The sequence below is a fragment of the Nicotiana sylvestris genome, chromosome 11 (assembly GCF_000393655.2).
Source record: "Nicotiana sylvestris chromosome 11, ASM39365v2, whole genome shotgun sequence".
In the NCBI taxonomy this organism is placed as follows: domain Eukaryota; kingdom Viridiplantae; phylum Streptophyta; class Magnoliopsida; order Solanales; family Solanaceae; genus Nicotiana; species Nicotiana sylvestris.
The window spans coordinates 154,766,361-154,775,501 of NC_091067.1; positions in this window are offsets into that span (position 1 = coordinate 154,766,361).

The window sequence follows — 9,141 nt, forward strand, 5'->3', positions numbered from 1 at the left end:
CCCCGTGGATGAGGCTCCTGAAGACGCGACTCCCAGAGATGCAGATGCCGAAGATATAGCCCCAGAGTAGGTTTAGGTTTCCTTTAGTTTGGTTCAGTGTTTTTGTGCAAGGACCCTCATGGGGATTGTAGAATATCTTTTGTAAGCCTCCCTTGTAAATATAAAGAACCTTTTTGCTTCATCTTTTATTTGTTTTGAATTCTGTTTTGTCTTTATTTTGTGAAAATTTTAGGTCGGCCCTTAGGCTCTTTTAGTTTGGCCCTTAGGCTATATTGGTTCGGCCCTTAGGCTTTTTAAATTGGGCCAATTCGGCCTCTAAAACAGCTATAGTATTTCCCTCTTTTCGGCTAAAAGACTTAGTAAAAATTTATTTATGCCTTAGCATGTGTTTTTGTACTCGTTGGGCTTTTCGAAGGTTCGATCGATTGGAACCTCATTTGTAATTCGTTTGTGTAATGATAATCGAATACCTCTTGAGGTTATTTCGAAGGCTGATCTTATCGAAGCCTTTAAATTATTTGAGGGTTAGTTTTATCGAAGCCTTTTATCATTTGCTTTTGCTGAGGGTAGCCTGATTTAATCGATTTTTAAAGTGTTTGAAGGCCTTTAATTTTATGGCCGAAGTCGGACATCTCCGAGCCGTATTATTTTGGTCGTAGCCTTTTTATATGACCGTAGTATTTAATATGGTCGTAGCCTTCGGGTATGTCTCTTGGACTTGTTTCCCAATAACCTTTCAAACTTGTTCGGAAGGTTAGTCCCCGAGTATGTTGACCTTGGCCTTTATATCGAGGGGATGCCTCTTTGAGGTCTTATGAGTCCGAGTTTTTGGTGAATCGGATGCGTTGATTGTCGATGACATTCCCCGAGTATTCGGGGGTGAATTTAGATTCTGGCTCTTGAGCCGTTTCCCATAGGATTATAAGTGTAGAGCTCGTATAATAGTAGACTTCTTTGAGACACAAAGTATTTTTATATAGAAAGAATGCTTCTTTGAATAATTGATACATGAATACATGTTTTGCCATCGGGGCTCAACTATACTATATGGACATGATTCATCTGACTGTTTAGCCCATTACAAAGTTCTCCTATCGAGGCCCTCTTTGGCATAAAGTATTTTCCTCGAAAACATAACCTCCGAGGGTGATTCCCCCTAGTATTCGAGGTTGATTGAAAAGAAGCCTTGGATATTGTTGAGTTTTCCTTAGGTAGAACATAGTTGTTGCCTCGTTAAAAACCTCGCCGGTAAAACCCATTTGGACAAAATCTGATTTAAGGGAAAAAAAGTGCAACGTATGCTTTAAAACATAAGGCCTTCGTGTAAAAAGGTGCCTTCGATAGCTTCGATCGAACACCTGCAATGGGTTATTTTCAAATTCAAATGGACAAAGGAAAATCATACCTCAACAATAGTATCGCTTGAGTAGTGATACATTCCAATTGTTTGGCAGTTGTTCACATTTCATTGTGCTAAGTTTGTAAGATCCTTTACCGACAACTCTGAGGACTCGGTACCGTCCTTCCCAATTCATGCCTTTTTTCCTTCGTTCTGGTCTCGAGTGTTGAGGGTGACTTTCCATAGAACTAAGTCCCCGACTCTGAAGTGTCGAAGATTGGTCCTTCTATTGTAGTATATCTCGATTATTTGTTTTTGCGTGGCCATCCGAACAAGTGTTGCCTATCATTTTTCATCTAATAGCTCGAGGCTAGTATTCATAGCCTCGTGATTTGATTCCTCTGATGCATGTCAAAACCTGGCGTTGGGTTCTCCAACCTCGACAGGGATAAAGGTCTCAGAGCCATATACTAAAGAGAACGGAGTAGCCCCCATGCTAGATTTCGATGTTGTTCGATATGCCCAAAGGACCTCTGGTAGAACTTCTCTCCATTTTCCCTTTGAGTCATCCAACCTTTTCTTTAAGTTTTGAATAATGGTTTTGTTTGTTGACTCTGCCTGCCCGTTCCATTTCGGATGATATGGCGTTGATAGAATCCTCTTTATTTTGTGTGTTCGAGGAACTCCGTTACTTTGCTGCCGATGAATTGCTTTTTATTATCATATACAATCTTGGCAGGTATCCCGAATCGGCATATGATGTGGTCCTAGATAAAGTCAATAAATTCTTTTTCTCTGACCTTCCCGAAGGCCTGTGCTTCCACCCACTTAGAAAAATAATTAGTCATAAAAAAAAATAAATTTAGTTTTACTTGGGGGCGTTGGTAGAGGGCCGACTATGCCCATCCCCCATTTCATGAAAGGCCACGGGGATAGTATCGAGTGGAGCTATTCTCCGGGCTGATGGATCATCGATGCCAACCGTTGGCATTTATCACATTTTTTGACAAACTCCTTAGTATCCTTTTCCATGTTGTCCTAGTAATACCCTGCTTTGATAATTTTGTAAATCAAAGACTCAGCGCCGGAGTGGTTCCCACAAGTACCTTCATGGATTTCTCGTAAAACATAATTGGTATCCCTCGGCCCTAAACATACTGCCAATGGCCCATCGAACGTTCTCTTGTACAATGTTCCGCCCTCGTCTAATGCAAATCTAGCAGCCTTGGTTTGTAAGGTCCTCGATTCTTTATGGTCTGATGGGAGTTTTCCATCTTTCAAATAATTGAAGTACTTATCCTCCAGTCCCAAATCAAACTTGTTGAATTTATCTCGTCATGACCCTCTTCAACCAAAGACCTTGATAACTGGACTATAGTCCCGGGGACGATATCGGATCCCAAATTGGAAAGTGCATCGGCCTCACTATTTTGCTCTCGAGGCACATGATCCAGGGTCCATTCCTTGAAATGATGCAATGTTACCTGTAGTTTATCTAAATACGTTGCATCCTATCCTCACGAACTTCAAAACTTATGTTTACTTGGTTTACCACCAACAGTGAATTGCACTTGGCTTCAATGACTTCTGCTCCCAAGCTCTTGGCTAACTCGAGACCTGCAATCATGGCCTCATACTCGGCCTCATTATTAGTCAACTGTGACGACCCGTCCGGTTGTCTTAAGAATTAATGCCTCGATCCCCTATTAACTGCTTTCCCCAAGTTTATTTCTACTAATGTGATTTGCCAGGATGCTCGGTTTTGAGTTTTGAGGAGTTTTGGGACACTTAGTCCCTAAATGAAAGCTTAAGTGTTAGAAAGTTGTCCGAAGTCAGAACAGTGGGGAGACAACCTCAGAATGGAAATCTGACGGTTCCGTTAGCTCCGTTAGGTGAATTTGGGGCTGGGAGCGTGTTCGAAATATATTTTGGAGGTCCGTAGCTAATTTAGGCTTGAAATGCTGAAGTTTGAATTTTTGAAGTTTCCGGTCTGAAAGTGAGATTTTGATCCGAGGGTCGGAATGGAATTCTGAAAGTTTTACTAGCTCCGTCATGTCATTTGGGATGTGTGTGCAAAATTTCAGGTCATTCGGACGAGATTTGATACAGTTTTTGATCGAAAACATAATTTAAGAGTTCTTGGAGTTTTTAGGCTTGAATCCTATGTGAAATTGGTGATTTGATATTGTTATAAGCGTTCCGAAGTGTTGATCAAGTTTGAACGATGTCATGAGATGTGTTGGTATAATTGGTTTGAAGTTCCGGGAGTTCTGGGTAGGTTCCGGGATGTTTTATTGCAAAAATCATAGCTGTAGCAGGTGTACATGGGTTGCAGGCCCTAGAACTCACTCACGCGATCCGCACAAAAATTAGTGCGCCCATGTTGAGTGCTGTGCGGACTGCACAAAGTGGGGCGCGGCCGCGGTGAAGGGCCCTCCCGCTGGTCCTACTTTGGAAGCTCATATCTTTTGATCTACAAGGCATTTTGAGGTGATTCAAAAACGAAAGTTGTATCCCTTCGTGTCTAGTTTCCAGAAAGGTAAAGATATAGCAATTTGAACATTTGTAGAAAAAGTTATGGCCAAAATACTAAAGCTTGTCACTGCAGAGGGAGGCCTGTGCGGCCGCACGTTGCCTTTGCGCGGACCGCACTGGCTTGCGCGGACCGCGTGAGTTTTGGTGCGGCCCGCAATAGCTGGAAACCTGAGGGATACCTATAAATATGAGGTTTTGGGTTTTATTTAATATTTTGACCTAGAGAGCTCGGATTTTGGTGATTTTTTGAAGGGTTTTCAAGAAATTCATCGAGGTAAGTGATTTTAACTCAGATTTGGCTAGAGTACATGAATCTAACACTGAATTCATCATTTAATTCGTGATTTTAGAGGGAATTTGGGAAGAAAATTGTGAAACCTTTCAAAAATGTAAAATGATGATTTGAAGGACCAAATAGTGTCGGAATTGTATAATTTTCGTATGGTTAGACTCGTGAGAGTGCGAGGTTTCTGGGAATATAAATTTTTACCAATTCCGAGATGTGGGCCCGAGGAGCGTTTTGGTCATTTTCCATAATTTTGCATATTAGCTTTGAATTAAAACATAGGATCATTTGTTTGGGATAATATTTACGATATGCAATTGAATTGATTAGATTTGGGCCATTTGGAGTCGGATATTTGTGGCAAAAGCGTGGTTTCTAGTTGATTTTGAGCCGATTCGAGGTAAGTGGCTTGTTTAACCTTGTGTGAGGGACCTTTCCCTTTAGGATGTGCTATATTTGATAATTGAAATGCCCTGTACGTGAGGTGACGAGCGCGTACTTGAGCTAATTGTTGAAAATCCGATTTTTCCTTAAGTATTTCAATTGAGTTCTTTTCTTGTTTTATTCTACTTGTGAATTTAGCATGTTGCTAGCCTAAAAAGGCATGTTTAGTTGACTTAATTGCCTATTTACTTAAATTGCCTGAATTGCATTACGTGAAGCATGTTAGGATAGAAGTAAATGTTTACTTGGTACGAAATTAGCGTTTAATTTAATATTCTTGTGTTGCTGCTCTGTGTTTTAAATTGGGACTACGGGTTAGATTCCCGGGAGATTCCCCCTGCACATTTACTTTGGGACTACGGGTTAGATTCCCGGGAGATCCCCCGCACATATATTGAGGATACCGAGAGATCCTCGGGATACTTAGAGATCCCCGGTTACTTTCTTTATGGTTTTCTTTCATCATTGTTTCCATTATTGTACTCTTATTATCCTGCATAGATTCTTACTGTAGGTTCTCAATTGCACTGCTTATCTTATCCTTCCATCTTTATATTTTATATAACCTCAGTAGGGCCCTGACCTTCCTCGTCACTACCCAACCGAGGTTAGGCTTGTCACTTAATGAGTACTGTTGTGGTGTACTCACGCCTCTTATGCGCATATTTTTTTCATGTGCAGATCCAGGTACCTCTACTCAGGCGCTCTATCAGTGAGGCAGGAGGACTACAGAGACTTCGAGGTAGATCTGTTGCGTCCGCAGACCGACAAGTCTCCCTCTTTATTCTATCTTTAGTATTTAGTTCTCTTTCCTTCCGTTTGCTAGATATTCTGGTGTTTGGAGCCTCACTATACATTTCTGTAGCTTGTGTTTTCCCGTGAGTTTCCGGGTTTTGGGATTGTTTTAGTCTTGAGATATTGAGTCGTATATGCCGAGCGACATTTAGTACAATTTCCTTTTTAGGTAATTAAATATGGTATTCTATTTTTCCGCAATTATTATGTTTCCGCAAGTGTTAGGCTTACCTGGTCACGGAGACTAGGTGTTGTGAGCACGTGATTTTTGCCCTACAAGAACTACTCCCAAAAATTCAAAATAAAATAGTTTTGTGTTGCTTGTGATTTATTTGTATTTGTCTGTGCATGTTTATTTTTACTTTAATTAAGAAAAAATACAAAATATGTGTTGCATGTGCATTTAGGATTTAATTTTACAATTAGGAATTAATTAAACAATATTTGGATTTGCAAGAATGAAAATCACAAAAAATATGTACTTGGCATTTTTTAGCATTTAATCTCCAATTGTGTGATTTTATTTTAGTTGTTATTTAATGGTGTGATAATTGTTATTAGGAATTAATTAGTATTTTTTAATTTGGTTTATAATTGAATTTAGAATTTTTATTAATTAGGAAATAAAAGAAAAGAAGGAAAAGGAACAAATGGAAACCAGACTGGGCCAAATTGGCCACAGCCCAGTTCTTACAAAATTAGCCCAATACCCGCCCCAATCTAGTCCGTCTCCAGATATATCCAAACGACGTCGTATCTAGCCAATAGATCTAAGCCATTGATTTGTTTTGATCGAACGGTCCAGATCACCCCTCCCATAACCCGTTTTGACCCATTCCTTGTACCCAGTCTAACCCGATACCCTCACAAAACCAAACAACACGTCTCTTTAAGTGAGTTGATCCAAGCCGTCGATCTCAATTGATCTAACGGCTAGGATCAAATCATTTTTCCCCATATAAGCCCAAACCATACCCCCGCCCCCCAAAGCCATACCCCCCTTCGCCTTCGTCTCTAACCTAGAGACATACCCAACACCCTCCGCCTTCAACCACCGCCCTCCGCCCACCGGAAATCGCCTCACGGCAGTTCTGGTGGTCCAAACAGCCCCAAAATTACACCACAGCCTCCCCACGACGTCCTCTTTCCAAATACCGAATCAGTTTTCCTCGAATCAGTACCAGATGCTTCGAATCTTAGATCGAAGAATCGAACCAAACCCTAATCCGTCCAATGGTCACCAAGTTTACACCCCAGTTTCCCATCGACCTCCCCAACCTAACCCCTCTAACCATCACCCTCGAATCATGGCCGACTGCTTCGAATCTCAGATCAAAGGCAAGACCTCAAACCTACCCAATCAGTCCCAAATTAACACCATACCACCACCTGACTTCCCTCATCTCTAATCTAGCACCACCACCATTCGAATCAAGTTGGATACATTCGAATTTGAAGACAACTCGACGAACTCTAAAAGAACCAAGCTAGGGGATCAATACACAGTAGAAAACGGAGGTCGAAATCGACCTTAGTCATGTGTTCTCAGTCGAGAACACTCGATTAAGGTCCATTTCGGCTTCAGAATCAAGTTGAAGCTTCGAGTAGGTCGAATTCGTTTGGTCTGAAATTCTAAAGTACTTATTTTTCTTTACTTTCTCTTTTGTTGTTTCATGGCTTGTCTGATTAAGTTTCGTTATAGTTCTATATTTTTCAATCACTTTCCTTTCTTTTTCTTGGTCCAGTCTTCTTCTATCAGTCAACATATGGTTAAATAGTTTCGTCGATTAATTCGGTTTAATTGTAGTTCAGTAGTTCTGGTCAAGTCATTTACTATTACGCCAAATTGTTTCATTTTTATGTGATGTTTGGTCCCCTACTCTGTGACGTGACTTGGCATATGAATTTAGTTGTTCATTAAAATGTGTTTACAGTTTTATCTGCTCGTATTTAGGTTTAGTGTAGAATTGTGTTAGTCTATTCCCTGAATCCTTAAACCCTTCATCTTGGTTGCAATACTGTTCGTTCTGATCAGAGTTCAATTGTTGTGTGAGTTTAGTGGTTTGAATCTAACTGTGGTTCTGTTTAAGTTTGGGGTACGGGGGAATTGAACTTGTGTTTAAATTCAGCTTTAGTTAATCAGTGATTAGGTTTCTTTCTTAAGAATTGGTTATAGTTGAAAGAAGTAATCACAGGGGTTCCATAGGGGTAATTTGGGAATTGAAAACTTGAAGAAATGGGTAGTTTGAGTCTTCTGTCCACTAAGTACTAATGTACCATTAAATAGACATTTGTTTAATAGTTAGTGGGAAACAAAACATAATGGTATGTGGAGGCTTAAAAGGAATTGATTAAAATATAGCATTGCCCATACACCTTTGAATTAAACAATGAAATTAGACACTTAGTAGTGGTTGTCAGGGAATATGATGGAAGAAACACATTTCTTAATGATTTAAGTGTTAAAACAGGCTGAAAAAGGGGTCTGTCTTAGGGTATAGAATACATGGCAGACCTTAGAATAAAAAAGACCTGAAGGAGGGGAGGGAAGAGAATTTTACTGTTTCATTACCTTAATTAACTTGTCAAAATCTCAGCCAATAGTCCAGCTCCCTGAGAATCATAAACAGTTTTAAAATTCTCTGCTTCAAGTTTCAGAGATCACTTTTGAGAGTCTTTTATCAGTTAGAGAGGGTCTTGAAAATCAATTTCTAAGGCTTAAAGATTGGAGAGCTTGTTTCAAGTTTCAAGCCTGTTTACTGGAGTGTTTGATGTTCACTGGTTGGTTTTTTTCTTGTTGAGTTTGAGGTCCAATTAGTTGCCCGGAGTTATTTGTTGTTGCTGTTTGGTTTCACAACTGGTTATGAGCTGTGGTCAAGTGTTTTTCTGATTTGAAACTGGGTTTGGAGTTGTTTCTGAATTCCAATTTGTTGTCTGTTGGTGTTATTTGCTGTTGTTGTTGTTGTTGTTTGATGTGCTGTACTACTGCTGACTTCCTCTTTATTCTTCTGTTCACTCCAATCCAGGTACACAACTAAGCTCAATTTGATGTAGCCTTGAGATGTAAACATGAAATGGAAGTGCTCGGGCCCTTAATTATTTGATTTTGTATCTGTAGCTCAGTAGATATAGATGATAAGTAGTTGTATAGTCCAATTTGATCTATAACTCAATGAAATGTGGACTGTGAAGTTTGTACCTAATTAGGACTGTTTAAACTGTTAATTCGTGTCATTAGTTGTAGACTTAGTATAGTTTAGTACTGATTTCAGTTAACATTGAGTTAAAAATCGAATATCGGTATTGTTTGGACCTACAATTAATCCAGAAGTCAACATGTGGTGCTTCCGATTTCAGGTTAAACACGTTTTTTAAAAATAGCCCAACATGCTAGTTATTGATGTCCTCTCCTTTGTTCGTTAAGCTCACTATTTCGACGTAGGAACAAGTAATTGCATGTTAATGGTTAATATCAATAGTCTACTTGAATTTGAATCAGTTAACTTATTCATGAATGTTAGCAGAATCAAATAACCGAATCGTGTAGTTCAAAACTCGATCCAGCATATGGATTGGGTTCTTTGGACCTAAAGTTGAAATGGCATTTGGTCTACTAATTTTCAATTGATAGACTATAGGATTTTCTAATATTAACTAATTAGGGCCCCCTTTTACTTATTTCTTTAGAAGATAAATAAATAGAAGAATAATAGTCATTTTAGGATTAGCCTTTAAATAATAA